This window comes from Maniola jurtina, chromosome 1 (assembly GCF_905333055.1).
Source record: "Maniola jurtina chromosome 1, ilManJurt1.1, whole genome shotgun sequence".
NCBI lineage: Eukaryota > Metazoa > Arthropoda > Insecta > Lepidoptera > Nymphalidae > Maniola > Maniola jurtina.
Window position 1 is genome coordinate 8,773,894 of NC_060029.1, and position 21,805 is coordinate 8,795,698.

Below are 21,805 nucleotides of genomic sequence, written 5' to 3' on the forward strand. Positions count from 1 at the left end.
GATGATGTCCGCGACTCCGTCCGCGTGGATTTAGGTTTTTTAAAAATCCCGTGGGAACTCTTTGCTTTTCCGGGATAAAAAGTTGCCGAAGTCAGTTTTCGGGGGTAAGGTACCTCTGCACCAAACATATAAATGGTTGAACAGATAAACCCTCAAGAATCCCGTGGTAACTCTTCGATTTTCCGGGATAAAATGTAGGCTATGTCCGTTCCCGGGATGTAAGCTAACTGTTAGCTGTAAATTAATTTTGTTTCTTCTTCTTTCTTCTGTACCAAATGTCATTAAAATCTGTTCAGCGGTTGAGCTGTGAAAACGTATAGCAGACAGACAGACACACTTTCGAATTTATAATATTAAGTATGAATAGTAACATTTTTAGAGAGCTTAATTTCTATTTAACAGGGTAGGAAGTAGGCACCTACCTAATTATCGTAAGTAACTTTCACAGTGGATAGAATTTTACCCATAAAGTTTATCCGTACAGTGTTAATAATATTTTATTTTATACGTTTTTATTATATCCGTACAGTGTTAATAATATTTTATTTTATAGAAAGGAATTTGCCCTAAAATAGACTCAAGTTGGATAAAGCCTCATGATTTTTACTGCTTTAAAATTACTGGCATATAGAGGTCGTAAAAATTGCGAGAATGTTGCTTAGGAAATATATCGACTTATATATAAAACTATATAGTATAACTATATGTGTACCGTACCTACTTTTAAAAATCAAATACATCGCACACAAGCGGATCCGCAAAGCCGCAACGGCTAAAATATTCGTTCATATGACGGATTTTCAGGTTTTCCACCTGTATAGGTTGGTAATTGGTATCATGCATTTACCCGGCTCTGACGGCTCTGGTGATAATCTGCTATAAGCAGCCTTCTTCTCTGCTGGAAACATAAGTTTAGATCCAAGATCAACCACTACGATCAACAAAGCTACGATCTTATTTACTTTTTAATTTTCATTTTAGTATTATATTTTTATCATTAATTTTAGTATCCTAATCCTAATATCACTAAAATTCATGATGTGAAAGTTGATGGATTTTGTTTTTTATCCCACTAAAACAAAGAAATCCCGCGTTATTTAAAAAAAAACTATCTATGCGGACGAAGCCGCGGTTTTCATCTAGTAATAAATGATCATTTGTGGTCATTTAAATCGAAATTGGCTCAAGGGAACACATCTAGGTAATAAATAGGTACTGCAGTGATTATTCTTACTTAATATAGTTAGGAAGTAGAATCTAAGAAGAAAAGGAATAACACATTTCACATATAATATTATTCCAAATTATTTATCTTACTAAAGCAAGCAATATCAAAATGGATTCCAAGAAGTTAAATTACTACAACTTCTATCATATGGTATGTATTCATATTTCAGGGTATGCATATTCAAATCGAAACTTTATTTTGCAAAGTTGGGTTCAGTTCACATTTCACGATTGAGTTGCTTGATGAAAATATAAGTCGGGGAGGGTGGGGAACTTTAAATAAAAGCGAAAGTATAAACGAGAAAATCATTTTTATTGCCTATAATGAAACTTTATTCATAGAATAAAATCAGCTTAATCCATACTTAATAATATCAAGCGAAGGCGTATCTGTCTGTCTATTCTGCTACCTTTTCACGGCCCAGCGGTTTAACCGAATTTGACGAAAGGTACCGAGAGGTAGGTAGGTAGGTACAAAGATAGGTTGCATTGCGCGGACGAACATAGGATACTTTTTGTCCCAGAAAATCAAAAAGTTCCCACGGTATTTTAACAGTCTAAAACCACGCGGATGAAGTTGCGGACATTATCTATTTATGTGTAATCAATCAACTTTTTTATTTCATTAATTAATAAAACCCTTTTATCCGCAATTGCCCGTAGCTGGATAGGTAAATGCTGACACCAATTGGCATATTTGTGAATGTATTCACACATAACATTTGGTTTTCTCTCGCCCGTAACGAGGCATCAAAAATAAATAAAAAATAGGTAAATTCAATCTCGCATTCGAATTTGGGGCATTTGTAGAAGCTCGAATTTATGTTCCCCAAATATCTCTTATGTATCTTTTGTTATGTATCTTGTTCGCAATTAACCCAATCACAATTACCTTATTTAAAACGACAATGTTTTTAATTAGGTTAGTAAAAGTATTTCGTAATAATTTCCTTTTTATAAACTAAGTTTCATTTAGTTTATTACCCCATAAAAGTGACATTAAAAACGCAAAAAAAATATAAAAATCAATTGCCATAATATGAGAATGAAAAATTATAGGTGTGTACGTACTTGAGAACTTCTCAACCGACTTGACAGTTTTTTTTGTTTATTTAATTTTATTATGAGGAATTTCTATTCATTTCCATCAACATTTTTTTTTAAAATTGCATTCGTGTGGGAAGCCAGTTTTTTGTTTGTTAACATTTACGCCGAAAACTGCGCAACCTGTGTGGGATGTAATATGGTGGACGCTACCAAACAAAATCAAAAGCGGGTTGCTAGACTTCTAAAAATAGTAATGTGCGACGTTCATCATTCTACTCTCCCCTACTATCTTACAATAAACAAACTACCAACTAACAAAGTCGTGTAATATGCTCCTGTTCATAACATACGGAGACACGTGCATAAATTAATACACTTTGAAGATTGTTCATATAACCTCCGACATTTTGTTTCCTAAGTACACTAGTAATTTATACATCCAAAGTTTCGCAGTTAGCAATATTGCCAGTGTATAGACACGGTCCCTCTAAAACAAACTTTCATTAAGTAGGTAAGTGTATAGGTAAAATTTGCTGACTCGATCCATACTCCTACAAGTGGGTTTACTTATTCAATGCACTAATAGTAAATAGGTGGGCTTCCTCAGGAAATTTAGGTAATAGATGAAAACCGCATTTAAATCCATGTTAGGGATTCTTCTCTTGCTTCTCATTATTTCAATATAAATGACTATATCCACCATCACTTAAGTTCTAACTATTAAAGAAATAAAAAAGCAACTGCACGGTACGCAAAACAATCTAAACCTCTGAAAACAAGTTTTTCACTCTCTTTTAAAGTTCTTTATTTTGACTTACGTGGTGTTAGAACTTAAGAAAAGCATCCTTTAGAGGCGGGTCGGCCGCAATGAGAAACGTTTTCGGGCTTCGCATAAGAAACCATCTTAACAAAATTATTATCACGCAAACACGGATATTGCTACCAAACTCTTTTTATCAATGAGAGACCAATGGTTAGTCTAACAACATAACCCCAAATGAAGGCTGTAGTGACTTGTAGAGAAATCGGTGTTTACGGACATACCATTGATTTACCCACACTTGGATTGTATTTTTAAATTTATAAAAAAGTATCTAAACCTATAATATATATTTATAGATTTTCATCACCACTCTCTTTAACATTATACTAGGAAAAAACAATATGCCCTTCATTTCAAGCACAAAGGCACTGAACCATTCTAAAGCATCGTTGAAGTGAAGGCAAAAGCTCCGCACAAAAGCCGTACAATAATTTTCGCCCGAAAGGGTTTGAAAACAAAGATGATTTGACTTGATGGCTATTCTATAACAAAATGCAACAAACTAAAAGTTCTTTGCTATACAATTTATTTATATTACTTTGCGTTTGAATAGCTTATTATCTGTATTTAATTACATTCTCCTTTCTAGGCATACTAACTGAAACAATGACCACTAATTTTTATTGTTGGGTAGTAGGTAGGCAGGTACATAATATTAGGTATGGGTATAGATTCATTCACACATTCATTTTTTTTCAAATTTATAAATAATTCTTATTATATTAACTCAAACTCGTATAATATGGCGTTGATTGTATATTGATGCCCACGACTTCATTCGCGTGTATTTAGGTTTTAAAAATCCCCTTGAAATTCCTGAAACCCGAATTTTAAAGGATAAAAAGTACCTACCTACTTACTCTATGTCACTCTCTGAGTCTTTATCTAAATCCACATAAAAAATTTCGTCGATCCATTAGTCAAACAAACCAACACACTAACAAACAAACTCCCGCATTTATAATATTGCATCGATGTAATATTGATATCGATAATATTATGTCGGTTCGGAAAATGTCAAGATATCTTTCATGAAAGTAAGCGCATCGAACTCCAACTGATTATTTATTTATCGGCAGTTTCTGGAGCCTTCATTGAATGGTGGACACCAACTTAATATATTATTTCCCTCAACCGCACAGCCGCTGACATTGTTATAAACATACATATCTATGGATACAAACTATTTTTCACGAATAGAGTATCCAGTAATACTCCAAGGCTTAAAAATATTAAAACTAAATAGGTAAGAAGATAATATTATATGTATAACCAAAGAATCAAAACAACGATATTACAATAAAGTATTATGGTACGAATAAAAAAAAAGATTCCGACGAATTGAGGACCTCCTCCTTTTTTGGAAGTCGGTTAAAAATAACACGCATCCCGCTCAAAATGTTACCATACAAATTCTAAATGGTGTGGATTAAAAAAAATATTTTATTCCTCTAATAATAATTTAATTTCAGAAAGATTTGAGATCCCTATGCAAATTTTAAAAGGCTACCCTTGCGAGGGCGAGGTGGGTCACAAGTTATTTATAAAGTAAAATCTTTCCCATTTGAAAATATAGTAACAATTATTTTTTTTTTTCAAAAAAGTTATAGCTAATGTCACTCAGGATGATTTCTAACGATACCCCTTACATCCAATCTGTTAAGGCATTTAGAAGGTAGGTAGAAAGTAAAAACTATATGGTCAATACATATAGACATGAATCCTAAAAACACAACACCCTTTTTTTGGTACACGTGTAATTATGTACTTAGGTACCTAAGTACTTAATACCTACATCTAAAATTACAGATTTTGCATAGTAACTATGCAAAATCTGTAATTTTAGATGTAGGTAAGTACTAAGTATTTCTAAAACAAATGTTGATGTCGGAACATTATGAATCTTTACTACTCTCCTCGGCTCCTATTCATGATTTATAAGGATACGGGGGGCGTGAAGCTCTGTGTGTAAAATCCTTTGACAAACTACTTCCACACGAGGTAGTAAGATGGTAGTTTAAATCTCTAGTTTTATGTTCAAATAAAACCTTAACACGATATTTCAGCTTCAAAAAATTATTTTAAGTTTATTTTCGGTTGTCTGTTGTTTGTTCTCCTATTCCTTTGGTTTTTCACGATTTCTCAATTTTACTCAATTATATAAAATCATATTAGAATACGTGTTTTTATTCGTGAACGATTCGAGAAATTATTCGTGTACTTTATAGTAGAAATGGGTCATAAAAGGCTAATAAAACTTTTATATTTCAAAAATTACGCGTATAAAAAGAGCTTATAGTAATAAACTAAGGCAGTTTTTAGGGTTCCGTACCCGAAGGATAAAAATTGAGCCCTATTAATATCACTCTGCTGTCTGTCTGTCTGCCCTTCTGTCTCACACACCTGAAATTTTGGTACTTTTAGAACGTTGACCCAAATATTGATTTAGAAATTTAATTAAATCATTTTTCAGAGGGGAGAAAAAAATTCAACTGTATTCCCATAAAAAAGGAGTTGATTTTTTTTGGAAATGGGAGCCGTCAAAGTTGTCAATTTAGACCATTTCTGTGACGGGGGCTATCCCAAAAACTAAACTAGTTAGGGACGTGAAATTTCGGTATATTATGTACCATATAGTGAATTTAAATAATAAATACTGAAAACAACGATTTATACAATAGTTTGTAAGCTGTGACCAAAGCGAATGAACATTTTTTGGGGTTTTCTTTCACGGTTTACTGCGATGTTCTACATACACCCAAAATATGACGTTCATAATTATTATGTACGAAACCCTAAAAGAGCGAGGCCCGTCTCGCACTTGACTGGTTTTTTAGGTAGATGACACAGATAGATTGACTAGGTACATCAAATTTATTTATGGCATAATAGCTAACTGTTAGGTTTGGCACACAACACTTTTTTTACGAGTGGAATAGCCAATAACAACGAAATACTTGGATATTATGACACGAATACATCACGCATAGGTACCTATGTCCATTTTTTTATCCCGGAGATTAAAATGACGTTTCGTGTATTGTCTGTTTTTTTACGGCTCTTTGATAGTGATGTGGAGCAATCGATACTTACCGATAAATATTTGTAGGAATTCTTGTCAAATGTGTGTGAGACAACAAAATGTGTTGAAAATAATTCCGCTTCAAATAAAATACATAAGTAAGTATGGCCTGATTCTCAATTTATGAGTACATACTATTGACTCATCTCAATTTATGAGTATGATGACATACTATTGAAAAATTCCTTAGGTGAATTATTTTTTGTTACTTATTTTATTCTTTAAGTCTTTCGAATAATATGTGATTAGTGCTACTTTTTCAACTCGTAATTACACATTTCTTAGGTTTTTTACTCATTATTATTTTATTAACGATTTTTATTAATTGAACCGGAACCATAAAGACAACACTAGTCGGGCTTACTCGACTAAATACGTGAGTATAGCTGGTATATCCAAAACTTAAATATGGAAATAACTGACGATAGTTTTAACATTAAAATAACACTATTTTTTTAAGCTGGTATCATTATTTTTAAGTTTGACATTTTTAGCTGTCATTTTGGTCTCTGGAATTAAATAAAGACTTTAAGTTCGAAGTTCGGACTACTTACAAATTGTCTACAGACCAGATTTACCCAGAGACATGCTACCTAAACTAGATTGTGCACTGAGACACCAAAAACGAGCCTATTGAGATAGCGCTAAATTGGATTGTGTCCCTTTCTATTAGGGTGACAACAAGATTTGATAATGTAAGACATTTGACGGATTATATGAGAATAGGAGAGGATGAATTATCATGATAACCCATCGCCGCTCACTACTGAGCACGGGTCTCTTCTCAGAATGATAAAGGTTTAGGCCATAGTCTGCCGCGCTGTAGTTATAAAAGTAGAGAAATTCAATTTTTTTTTGTTCTGCGAAAAAGTACCAGTCATGTTAAGTATGGGTACCTATAATATAGGTAAGTAAAATTATTTTGTATAATCTGATGCATGTGTTTAGGCCCTAAACAGTTTTAGGAAGTTCGTAAGCAAGGCATACTTTTGGGAAAATTGATGGTACAGCGTTTCTTTTTAAAAAAATTCAGTGCACACGAAGCCGTAGCAAAATCTTCCGCTTTAAAAAGCATTCCGCAAACTGCCGATTATTTGGTGATATTTCCTGGAACGACAGCGATCCATTTTTGCCTTAAGTCTTCATTTTTGGGAAATCTATCGTAAACAGAAAAAAACACTTCCATTAAACAATCAAATTATGGTTACCTTACTACTTCTGTATAGTATAGTACAGAATGTTCGCCATATTGTTTTGCTTGACACCCAGTGTTGTCATCCTATTAATTTAAAAAAATATTTATAATACTTTTTAAACTAAATGATATTTTAATGACATTATAAAATAAAGATAACGGTATGAAAATTACTGCGAAAACAAAAGAAAGTAATCTTGTTGTTTGAAATTAAATAAACAATGAATAAGAACTTTGTGAGCTACATCATAATTCGTACCATAGAAAATATTTTTTTATGCTTGCAATCCATTAGACAGTGACACAATCCAATTTATAGACCTCTCGCTCGGCTCGTTTTTCCGCTTAGCATAATTGTATTAGAAATTGGACTTTATGCTAATGCAACAGAGTTTATTTTTGCAGGGAATTAAATCTGAAGTGCACAATCATGTTTAGGTAGCACATCTCTGGATTTACCTACAGTCGATTTCACAAGTCGATGCCATAGATCATCACTTTCTGTTTTTCGTTAAAAGCTTCTTTAACAATCTCTATAAATTATCGCTAAATCATAAAGCAGCCATAACCATGTGCTAAATCACATGATTACGACCGCTATACATCAGTCAAATTGTGCGGATCTACCACACGTAATATCTATTTTGATGAAAAAATTGTACTATTTTTCGCACCCGTGCGTCGAATGCTATAAATTCGTGCTATGCGTCTACGTCGCATAGGTAGGTCATCGATGGTATAGGTACATCGAGTTATCTTAGTTAGGGTTTATGTGACCCCAAAAGGAAAAAAGGAACCCTTATAGGATAATTTGGTTGTCTGTCTGTCTCGTTGCCTCACTCGTGGCTCATGGCATCTCCATGAGCCACGAGTGAGGCAACGTGGAAGTTAGTCATAGTCCTTTTCAAACCGCTACTAGTTTTGTTTTATTTCGCCAAACCTGTAGGCAAATAGCTGTGAAATTAAAATGTTTCTAAAACACCATTTTCTCCGAAGTAAAATACTCATCCTATTTTTATTCTTTAACAGGGCTCTCTCCGTCACTCGTTTCATACAATCGTAGTTCCAATTTCATTTGAATATTAAGCAACCAAAGTCCACGAAAGCAGACATATTCTAGAAACTAATATCTGTGTCTGTGGTGTTTAGATTTTTCTAAAAATATGTAGTTTTAAAATTACAGGGGCTCAAAGATTTGTATGAAAATTTTTAAGACCGCGTAACTTTGAAACCGAATATTTTAACAGAAATCTGGAAAACCACAGACATAGATATTAGTTTCTAGAATATGTCTGTAAAATTTCAAGGACTTTGGTTGCTTAGTATTCAAATGAAATTGGAACTACGATTGTATGAAACGAGTGACGGAAGGAGCCCTCTTAAAATACCTTACTGTAAAATGAAAATTTAAAACCTATGATTTCATAACCTATGAAATCCGCACCTATACCGCTGCGCCTGATTCGATGATCCGATCCGATGGGCATCTTAGGTAAATCATAAATCTACAGAAAATAAATAAGTAAAATAAATAAAATGCCGCCATCACCTTCTTGTATCAGAATTTTAAAAAGCACCTAATGCGGAGAAAAAGATTCAAAAATAATTACTCACTTACTTGTATTCAGTTTATAAAAAAAACTTCAGACTCAACAGAGCATAAATTTCAGTAGTTAAGTTGAACTTTTAAAAGCAACTAAGTAGCTGTACAACAAAAACACGACAAAGCTATTATAAAATTGTTATTTGCATTTGAAACTTATGCAATTCAAGAAGCTTTATCTAACTTTAACATTATAAATAGTAAAGATTTGTTTGTTTGTAATTGACAAACTCTAAAACTACTGAACCGATTTTAATAATAATATTATAAGTATATACCGTAGACCAGTTCTTCAAGATATAAATACATAAATATTGAGAGATGGATACTATTTTTTTTTTCAGAAATCCTACCTGATTGAAATTCAAAACGTAGTTCAAAAATAAAACCTAAAAACGTGAATCAGTTTCTTATTTCGGAGGAATTAATAACATTAACTTGGAAGATTATTAATTACTAGAGGATGCCCGCGACTTCGTCTGCGTGGATTTAGGTTTTTAAAGATCCCGTGGGAACTGTTTGATTTTTCGGGATAAATAGTTGGCTATGTCAATTACAGGGACGCAAGCTACCTCGGTACCAAATTTCATACAAATCAATCAAGCGGATGAGTATTTAGGAATCCCGCGGAAACTGTTTATTTTTCCGGGATAAAAAGTAGCCTATATCCGTCCCCGGGATATAAGCTAATCCTGTACCAACGTCGTCAGAATCGGTTAAACTGTTGGGCCGTGAAAAGGTAGCAGACAGACAGACAGACTCACTTTCGCATTTATAATATTAAGTATGGATTTTAGTTACGTCCGTCGCTTAGAAACGCCGAAGATGCAAAATGCCTGAATAAATTTCTGAATGAGCTTTACAGGGAAACAGAGTAGGTAAATAATATTAACCTATCAGCGGTTACGCACTCATCTGATCCGAGACCGTGAAAATACGGACATAAAAATCTCGGACCGAGCTCCGATATTGCTTACGCACTAATCCGATCTCTGATCCAAATCCAAGTTATTCAGTGGACATCTTTGACATATTATCATCGTTATAATATGTCTGATTTGAATCCGAGGCACATCCGAGATATTCTCACGGATAACGGAGGGAACTCGGATGACGGAAGTCGGAGTTAGTGCGTTAGCTACTGTACAAATAATTCTATGACTTCTTCGGAACGTATTTTCATGGATTTGGATCGGACGCAGTCGTAATCGCCCTTACGGTTTTGTTCTGCACACATTATTTCACATTACTTTGACAATTTGTTGTGTAACTATGAATACCGCAACTTAATGATAAATGTGGTTTTGATATTGCGAGTAAGTAAGCCGTTCAAACTGTTAAACGAGATTTATGTTATTTCTTCGTTAAACTTTGAAGCTCAAGGATAACAAGACTAATTTAGCAATCCGCTACGGTCTGGACTTTTAATGTTCCTCCCAGATTATATTTTCAGCTTTGCTCACTTACAATCCTAATAGGAGGAGAGAAGACATGAATAATTCCTGAAGTTATAATCTTTAAATAGTTTAAAACAAAGTAGCACTCCGCGTTTATGCGTTCAATTATAATTTCTTTACTTCTTATTCCATTTCGACACGATTATCAGTTATCACTATAATTTGTTGGAAAATATCAATACATTACATTCAAATTAAACGCGGGTGAAGTCGTGGACAACTGCTAGTTCTACAATAAAAGCATTAACTATTGGTCTATGTTTGGAATGTAAAGGGATGTCTAACCACATACGCAAACTACAACCCACTGATGTAACTATGTGGCGCCGTCGGTATGATTACTCGCTTTGATTTAGCAAGTCTGGTACCTTATCCATTAAACCAAAACGCAAGATAAGGGTATTGTTATCTAGAAACCGATTACACGTAAGAGTAATTAGCATACGTAGGTTCAATTAAAGGTTAGCGCTTCGCAGACCAACCAGTAGATATATATTATACAAAAACACAATAGTACCTATAGGTTTGCTCCGTCTGTCCCGTAAAAATAAGTTTTGTAGGTTTAACAGCCATAAATTCATAATTCCATAATTCTTCGGTATCTACTTACTTACTTGATAATAAAATTAACGTTATAGAAATACGGCCTGTGGGCCAAGGGACTGGATCGCAGAATTTCTCTTAGGCTGCATAATTTAAGAAAAGTTCCCCTCGAGCGCTCATACTCTTGTTTTAGTAAAACTTACCAAATTAAGATCTAGATCTACTTTTTAGGCAATAGGTATGCTAATTAATATACTTAACAGAAATAAAGAAATAGGTAGGTATTACAAATTATTTTTTTTATAGTAAGCGTAGCGTGGGTCACGATGGACTGACGACATCAAGCGGGTGGCGGGAAACGGCTGGATGAGGATACCTGAGGACAGGGTGTGGTGGCGTCCATTAAGGGAAGCCCATGATCAACAGTGGAGTCCGCTCCGCAGGCTGATATGATAATGATTAGATGTTCAGTAAAGTTTCACGTAAATTGATTGCTTCGTTATTTAATTGTTTGTGAAAAACAATTTGATAGACAACACTAAATAAACTCACATATATTTCGAAATAATTTATGTATAGACAAATAACTAAAGAGCTTCCAAGACGGTCAAGCGGCCTGACGTCCAGCTCGAAGATTTATTTTGCTTGATTAAGCTGTTTGATGCGAGTTTGATGCGCCCGTCAAACGGCTTGAGCAAGCAAACGGCACGATGTTTTCTTCTATCTCAAAAACTGTCCCAACGTCGCCTCAAGCAAAAATATTATGAAATCGCATCAATCACGCGTCAAGCACGTAAATGCTTGACTCAAGCATCAAGGAGACTTTATAAACAGTCAAAAGCTTGGACTCTACGTGCTTAACGTCAAGCCACTAGACCATCTCTAAAGCTCTTTTTTTTAATTATCTTAATTTTTATGGGGCTTGTCCGACATGGACACGCCAGCGTAAATTACAATCAATTAAATCAACTAAATTACAGTTAAATTATAAATTACATAATGGAATGGAACAGAAAAGCTAAGTAGAGGCTATACAGCTGTTGCGATGCTATATTTAAAATATTTTTCAGAACATTTTATAATATTAAAATAACTAAGTAGGTATCTGCCAATTAATCATTGATAGTGTTTATTAAATACTAGCTTTCGGCCGCGACTTTGTCCGCGTGACCTAACTGAAAAGAAGCTTTGCATTTTTTGGGATAAATTATAGCCTACAGATATCACTCAACAGGTATAATGTAGTTATCTAACAGTGAAATAATTTTCAGACTTAGTTCCGAGGATTACCCACTAATACTAGTATATAGTGTACCTACCTAGATTCAGATTATTTTTAGGAGTTTCAGGAATTTTTAATAAGTAAAATTTTGGTACGTAAGATACATTCAATATAATTAGATTGAATATATGCTTGATTATTAAAACTAAAATCTCGTACTAAAAAAAATGATAGAGTTAATTTAAAATGTTTAGCTCTACCTTTTGTAAACCTTTAGTTACCTACCACTAGTAAAATATATAATCATCATAAATCGTCATAAATAAAATACATAATATGCATATATTGAATTCATTTTAGTTTTTAATTTAATTGTCATTATTATTTTTTAGCTTTAATTTAGATTTAAGTTTATTTTATGAAAAAAACTCTTATGTTGATTTCAATAAAATTGATAAATATGCATTATTTCTGAAACTTAACTAATGTAGGTGTAACCCTTACCTTAATAAATGAACTTCGAAAACAGCAACGTAAATAAAACTTAAAAATATTGATTCTTGGATTAATGATCACTATCACTTCTAAAGAACTTTTTCCACTTGTTCGGAAATGTTTCGATGTCGGAAAATTCGCAAGATGAAAAGCCGGCAGACTTGGAAACGCGTAACGACCGCGTCGAAGCCGGCCTGCACAATCACTGAACATTGAACAATTCGTATACCAGCCCTTCAGTGTACAGCGAATAAAGCACCTACTACAGATTTACCAGACTATTCAGTTTTGTAATTAAAAAACTTTTTATTCATTCTGGATTAACGGTCGCTTACTTTTAACGACTAATTTTTTTCTTTCTATTTATAGATTGAAATACTTTGTAGCTACATAACATTGTGTCCGATCGATCCATGTATAACGACTACCTATCTAATTTGTTATATAAACTAGAAAGTAATATATACTATTTTAAATTACGCAGTTACTTAAAGTGTTTGGCCGCTATACTAACCCATACTTGAATATAAGTTTAATTCTATAATATTATTATTATGTACTATAATTACCTACACATTTGCAAATTATCTTAGGTCCTCTTTCATAAATCATAACAATACTCAAGCCAATAATTTACTTATTTATAAAACTATAATAATAATTATTATTATGCTCCTCCTCCCATTGAACTGTTTTCTCGATTTGAAAATAAGTACATTTTATTAGCTGACCCACCTCGGCTTCGCTCATTGAAAATCGTTGAGGAGGTAGAATTTCCAAAAATAGGTAATGGATACAATTTGAAAAATGACTGACTTTCAAATACAGTTTCATCGCCTGTAACTTTCTTGAGGATGGAATTTCCAAAATTCCTTTCTGTGAGTGCTGTCATAAAAGGAACCTACTGTCTAAATTTCGAGTTTCTGACTCCAGTGCCCAATGGTATAGCTTGTGCGTTGAAAAAATAGGCATTCAATCAGTCAATCAGTTAGGAATTAGGACAAGTATTTTATAATATTATATGTAGGTACCTATAGATATTAGGTTGTAGTAGGTATTACTTACGCTGTACTATTGTTACTATAATAATTACTATTGCTGATAGAGCTCATGTTCTGATTTCTGGGCAATTTTTCTTTCATCTAAAATCTGGCTTTATTATAAGAAGACAGATATAAATTGTGGAACGTGTTACTAGTTAGGTCTCCCGAGACCACACAGTCCCGGTAGTTGCTCGGAGCAGAAACTGATATCTTGCCAATTCTCTTACTGTCAGGGCATTGCAGAACCGAAGCGGCCTTTTACATAACAACTGAAACTCAACTTTATTAACTTTACATACGGCTAAAATTTAATTGAAAACAAAACAATCATGTATTTTGTTGTTAGCAATTATTAAAAGTAAAATGTGATATCATATCTCCTAGCAAAATTCCTGACAAAATATGAGCAAGTTAATGGAATTTTAAAATTGTCTACTTAAAAAAAAAACTGTTGATATTACGCTGACTGGCACGGATTTCAAAAAGAAGTCATTAACCATTGTTTCATTTGTAGAATTCTAAATACCATTATATCTCTATGCATTATAGTCTATCAGTTTACTGTGGTTTAAGGTAAACAGAAAAATGGCTCTTTAATAAAGCTGGGAGAGCGGACGAACTTTGGGAACCGTTGAACACAACCTGCGCTAAACCACAGCTATTTAACTAAAGAGCCGGTTGTGTCCAATGGCTCCCAAGTTCGAGTTTAAACAAAATCTAAATCAAGAAGTATTCGTATATCCAGCAGTGGACGTCTCTCAGGCTGCGTTGTTCCTTGTATGTCATTCTGTTTCTGTCCATCAGGGCATTAGGATTTTCACGTACCGCCTGATACGATTGGCGGTCACAGTGCGCGTCCGGGTGGCGTCCGGACTCCGGACTCCGGTACACCACCGTCCTGTCATTCGTACTTTTTCAAGTGACGAATCCATCATCATATTCTGTGTGAAGAAAGAGTGTTGTGCGACACGATGACCATTCGACTAACAATACAAGACACGAGTCGTGTCAATCGAGTCAACAACAAAGCGATACCGACGACATAGCCAAAAAGTAATTCGCAAAACGTGCGCCGTTTTGGGTGTTGTCGTTGTCCTGGTAAACATGAGTAAGTAAACGGTTACAAAATAACAAGATAAAGTTGAAAACTAAAACCCGACTGCCATCGTTTCAATAAATGCTGAAATATAAGAGTAAAATAATTGTTTTTCTATCGATTTGTATATTTTAATATTATTGTAGTGTTGCATATTTATGGACTCAGAATTTTCTCCTTTTTCATTTGACACCACACTCGATACAATAGCAAAAAAAAAATTTTTTTGGATACCCCCACTTTTTGATGTAACATCCGTTAGGTCAATTTTTTCGTATAAAATATAGCCTATAAGTATCACCCGGACCTTTACAACGAATCAGTTGACACCTCATTCATCAACATCGGCCCAGTAGTTTAGACGCTACGAAGGAAGACACAGAATTTGGATACAAACATACATAAATACATACATGCATACATACATAGACTGCTAAAATCATAACTCTTCCTTTTGGCTTTGCCGCAGTCGGGTAAAAAATGTACATACTACTTATAATATTATGTCCTGTCGTGCGGTAGTACGTGGAAAAACGTTCTACCTAAAAAATGTAATCATACGGGTACGGTTTACTTATGATATTTACATAATATACACATCTTTTTTTCAATTTTCATAAATCTCGTATGTACATATACGAGATTTAAAATATGCAGGCACACGCAATAGATAATTGGATTAGAGCGCGATTTTTAATTCGAAGTTCTTGACCGTCGCATTGCTAGCGTTACATAAGTTTATAATAATCGTTCTGCTCTTGAAATTCCCCTAGGTATAATGTCTCCCCAACGTAAGTATATTGGTACCGTCATAACTCATAATGTTGACCTATATGCACAACTGGGATCCATATATACATTCATACACATAATATGCAACATTCATATATGGGATATCTGATATATTATGGTGGAAACACCTGCGGCAATAAATCTATATTCGAGCTATGTATAATCGCAAGAAAAGTTTGTCCTACTGTGAGGATTATTTTTACCGGACTATGGGAGAGGTTTGCCTAATTGTAGGTAGGTTCATAATATTATGTACGTTTATATTTTCATTTGCGATCAAACGTTAAATATCGGTGGCTTTTCCCTTAAGGTGCATGAGACGGTTCTGCCCGCGAAATTCAAATATAATTTGATTTTTCTCAATTTGTAAAGACAAAGTAGGTTTATGGCACTTTAATTGCGCCAATCATCTTCATTCTTCACAGGTTTGTATTACGAATCCAAAAGATACATAAAACATAAAAAAACGCCCCTTTTTCGGTTTAACGCCAGAAGAGCTACTTAGTAGATAGATACCTACCTACTTACCTACTAAATAAACCATGATTTCTGAACCGATTAAAAATAGTAGTATGACGCTATCGCTTACGGTTTTGTTTATTGTGTCTTTGAAATAGATGGCAAACGTCTTGCGATCGGAAAACGAAATAAGTCTTATAGGTATACAAAAGAAAATTCTTGTGCGTTGCAAATCATTCCAATAAAACCACCAGTCTAACAGTGTAACTCAGTGTACAACGATGAATTATAGCCACCTAGCTTATTTGACATTGGTTGATTCTACATTACTGTTCGACTGATTATTTAAATTATTTTCTACGGAATTTAATTAATTAATTTTTATTATATATTTTTATTTAATTTATTGAAGGTTTTCTACGGAAATCCTTCACTACTATCACGAACCACCATTAATAAAAAAAATCCTACAAGCTACAGTACTTTAGAAATGTACGAGTACGGAAAATGTTGTGCTCTACTTTGCTTTTATGTACAGTTTTTCAAATATATTGCAGATTTATTTTCGTATTTAAAAATATATGTCAAAGAGCTAGGTGGCTATCATTAATCGTTGAACACTGAGTAGGTAAGTGTATCACCCCGCTGGGCAGAGTAGAAGCGATCGGTTGCTATTCGAAAATGTTAACAATTAGATAAACTGGACTTTATTTGCGACAAACGGCGAACGAGGCGAAAGTTGAAGGAAAATGCCCAGACAGTGGCGCACAACACTATAATACTTAATTATTATTATTTCCAGTAAAACAAGTAGTTTCGGCATATATTGAAATTTGACCTAAGTACCCACCTATGCCAAATTATGTATATTTGTGTATTCTTTAAACCCTATATTATTATTAAATAACCGTTATCAAATAAGTAGGTACCTAAGGTTTAAAAGCACTGAAATTCCAGCCGCAACGAACGCTAATTATAGGGGTGAGACCTTGATTCCGTTATCTGTGGGTGAGACGTACATAGTACATACACAGTCTATAATGGAATAGGTTTGCGGACTCCGTAAAAGCCGCGTTTTCACGGGTCGAGTAGAATGATAATGGGGGTCTTGCAACACTACGCTTTCCGGTGCGATGTCGCCATTCCAATTTCTACCGCAATATTTAAAATTTGGATAAAACGAGGGCAATATACCTACTTAGTTATACAAGATGCAGACGTAACTTCAATAAATCGATCCCTTTCACTATAAAAATAGTTGAAGGAAAACAGAAACGTGAAGATTTCAAACGGAATAACTCGCAAAACGGTAATTTTAAACGGTTTGTTAGAAAGATTGTAAACATTGAAGACGTTAAAATTGTAGGCTTTCAATTTGCGCCAAATAAACAGAATCTTGAATAATATTTGTTAATGGCTTAGTTGTTAGTCTAACAATTGGAAATTGAATAAGTAAGTATCTAATTCTTTCTGAAGTCTGAACTTTTACTAGTATAAGTAGACCCGACGTCACTTATTGCTGGAAATAAGTCCGTACCAGTAGATACGTAGGTAGTGGGCCTAGTGTTTTATTTTTTATTTCAATAAACCCCAAACAACAGAGTGAACTATACCAAACCTTTTCAAATTAAGCTCGCCGCCGCATAGAATATTGGATCTACCAACAACGCTACCTAACTGCATTTCCCTCGTGTCACTCAAATAGCCAATTATGTAAGATAAACCATACCTACCTACCTACTCACGTAATATGTTTAATCTTGATATCCTAGAATAGTTTGGAAATCATCCCAGTTTTTAGTTAAAAATTCGTAAGCCTACGATACCCAGATTTAAGCTCCTTAATTTACTTTTAAAGCTGCAAACTAACACTGTGACTAAAGATTGCGACGGAGGAGGCAGTCCACTCCAGGCCTCGGGCCTTGGGACCTTTGATCTTGAGCAGTATTTTAATGATATCTTAAATATGTTTAGTACGTAGCTACATAAGTGCCAGTTCAGAGTTGGAGGCCCTCTAAAAAATTAAACAGTGAAGTTATGAATACCATACCTGCAGGATGATTAGCTAACTCAGTGTCTAACACCGAATGATAGACACCGAGCTCATTTTTTAATCCATTGAAGGTCATCTATTAAAATATATTTTATTATCACGCAGTGAAGCAGCAATGTAGAACAACCAACCATCCTCGATGGATATTATTCACTATTAGACACTGAGTTAGCGAATCACCTAGCTGCTGACACTGAATAATAGCACCGGGCTCGTTAGACATTGAAAGAAAGAAAGAAAGAAATTGGTTGGTTGGTTATACATTGCTGCTTCACTGAATGATAATATTAAAATTAATTAATACATTTATTAAATGTTTGTTTGTTCTTCCTTCATGCCCTAACAGAGCAACCAATCGAATTGATTTTTGGCTATGCCGTAAAATCAAAGAGTTCCCACGGGATTTATAAAAATCGAAATTCAAGTGGTCTTGACATGACTCAGCCCAAGAACACCTGGGAATCTGGGATACCTACTTATTTTTTACAGCAGAACGGTGATAAGGAATTTAAATAGAAAGGACGGAACGTTGGAATTTAATTTGGAGAAACCGAATTTAAATTTGAAAATTTATTTTTTCGATAAATAAGTCTGTCACCGGAGTAGGCACACACCGACTGAATAATTTAAAGCTTTCGTTTTATGAATCTTCTCTCTTCTGAATCTTCATCTACTTACCCACCATATATTAAACTAGGCTTATGCCCACGACTTCATCCGCGTGGACTACACAAATTTTTAATAAACCCAACTATGGGTTGAATTTTCAAAAATCTTTTGTTAGCGCATATTTACGTCATAATAGCGATCTGCATGCCAAATAGACCGATCCGTCGAGTAGTTTGCGTTGATAGATCAGTCAGTCAGTCACCTTTTCCTTTTATATACTTACTAGCATATAGCTCGTTCACACAGACTGCGTAAGCGTTGCGTAACCGTAGACTTAGCACGTACCATTGCGTTGTAATGTATTGATCTGTATGAAACATGACACACCGCTTGTGTAAAGCGTGGACTTATGCGTAACCCGGTGTGTTAGAGGTTTACGCGCGTCACTACGCACATGTAACGTGCATCAACGCAATTGGTGTGAATCGGCCTTTATGCCCACGATTACCATTGAACCCCCTTAGGGATTGAATTTTCAAAAATCCTTTCTTAGCGGATGTCTACGTCATAATAGCTAGATCTGCGTGCTAGCCCGATCCGTTCAGTAGTTTGGGCTGCTAGTCGATAGATCAGGCAGTCAGTCAGTCAGTTTATCCTTTTATACTTATATATTATAACCTAGCTACCCACGACTTCGCACGGTTAGCTTGTTACAATTTTCGTAGGGATCTCTATTTTTTTAAACTAAAATATCTCATTAAAATACAAGAAGCCTATGTCACTCAGGAATAATGTAGCTTTCTAGTAAAAATTTATAACACCCCCGACAAGTGAAGGTTACAGTAACTAGAAAAGAACTGATAACTTTCAAACGGCTGAACCGATTTTCTTGGATTATAGCTAAGAACACTCTTCATCAAGCCACCTTTCAAAGAAAAAAAAAACTAGATCAAAATCAGTTCATTAGTTTAGGAACTACGATGACACAGACTGATACACAAGTCAAACTTATAACACCCCTCTTTTTGGGTCGGGGTTAGTAATAACAAAACTGAGAATATTAGGTAATAAGAGAGAGAGAATAAACCGAAGAATTTGATCATAGCATTTCAATAACAAAATATTATTATCAAGATTATCGGCCAATGTTATTTTCAGTTACGCTATTCGCGTAGACTGCTACGAGAAGTTGTTGTTGCCTTTGTTAAAATGTCTTAAGTGCTGAAAAAATTTTACGAGACATTCCACCGCGATTAATAAATAGCCTAACCTGGTGACAGAAGATCTGGCTAATTTTTTGCACAAAGGATCAGCCTGGCTGTCCAGCGCAGGAATGCAGCCAGTATTCTTGGCACCATTCCGCGCGGGCATGATTTGTACTGTAATAAGATAAGACTAGCTTTAAGTTGTATTATAAAATTTTCAATAAAAATATAAGTTGGTATCTTGGAATAGAATAGAATAGAATTTTATTCAAATAAACTTTTACAAGTGCTTTTGAATCGTCAAATAATTTACCACTGGTTCGGAATTCCGTTCCTACCGAGAAGAACCAGCAAGAAACTCGGCGGTTGCTCTTTTCAATTGTTCAGTTTACCATAATATTCTATACTATACAAGCAATTGCAAACCCGCGCATTGCTGGAGCGAGTCAAATCCATGCTTTTTTATCATTTACATAATCTTCGATTGTGTAATATGCTTTTGCCAGGAGCATACTTTTAATGGATTTTTTAAACTTTTGTAAAGGCAAGTCTAATATTGACTGTGGAATTTTATTATAAAGGAATTTTATTTTATTATAGGAAAAAAAAGAATGAGAACAAGAAGGTATTACATATATTACTAACGATCCGTAGTACATTACACGAGCGCGTGGAACAATACCAGCGCGAGCTTGCACTACTATCGTAGGGCAGACGCGACTTTTATAACTCGTAGTATAAGTGACACTCCGTTACTACCTACAAGTAAATAGAACAGAGGAATATCATTACATAGCCTCTATTTTATTTATTTTTATAAATTGAGAAAATGAAAACATCAAGTTCTTATTATTTTTCCCACGTGATAAAGTAAATATTTTTTGTCTGTTCTATGTAATCGTTAGCCTCATTTCATCTATAAACATGATGAGCCGATGGTCTAATTTTACCTCTTACTAAATTAGAGACGACTCACGGTAGGTACCTACTTGAGACACCAAACATAGGGAAAAATTCCTTAATAAGGTACTGTGGGTACATTTCATTTGACGAGGCACGGTAAGTACCTACTTGGTTGATACAAAACCAAAGGTAAAAAACAATCACTTAAGTACCTACCTACCTAATATAATACCTACATTGTGATACGAGGGCGGAAAGTAGGTTATTAAAATATGGCCGTATTTACTAAATGTACCCAACTACTTAGTTATCTAAATAACAAAACTCCGTGCTAGAAAACTTTTTGAAATAAAAAGTTAAAGATTTAGGTACCTACTGAGTTTTAAAAAAAATACAAAAAAATTGCTTTCGTGTTCTAAATTTCACTTACAAGCCATGTTTAAACATACGCATTGAAAGTGCATTTTACGAGGAAATGTATTGAAAATTACTATTAACCAACAATATGTAGGTACCCAACTAATGGCCCTCATAAGAAAGCTCAAAGTCTGCACTTAGCGGGCGAAGGAACAAAGTTTCTGTACGTGATTAAATTAGAAATGAGGAGATCCGTAGAAGAACCAAAACAACCGGCATAGCTCAGTGGGTTGCCAAGCTGAAGTGACAATGGGCAGAAGGCTGATAGCCCGAATTTGGGGTCCAACGAGCTTGAATGGCAACTTATCACCGAAAAGCGCAGCATTGACAGACCTGCCACTAGGCGGACAGACGACATCAAACGAATCGCAGGGAGCCGCTGGATTCAGGCGCCGCAAGACCCTACAAGAGACCTGGCCATGTGGGCATGATCTATCGGTTGATGATGAGACGATGACATAGATAATTAATAATGATAAAGCCACAAGTCCTTTCATAAAGTTACCCCAAAATTGTGATGCCATAGTAGAAAAA

General features: G+C 34.6%; 1 protein-coding gene across 1 annotated transcript in view; it reads right to left on the reverse strand.

Annotated features, from left to right (window-relative positions):
* LOC123871935 (trissin receptor-like) overlaps positions 1-13,003 on the reverse strand; it is a 65,794-nt gene extending 52,791 nt beyond the window's left edge. The window contains exon 1 of the mRNA XM_045916032.1: positions 12,704-13,003. The gene's annotated coding sequence lies outside the window, so the exon portion shown is untranslated. The remainder of the gene's footprint in view (positions 1-12,703) is intronic.
* Between the last annotated feature and the right edge of the window lie 8,802 nt (positions 13,004-21,805).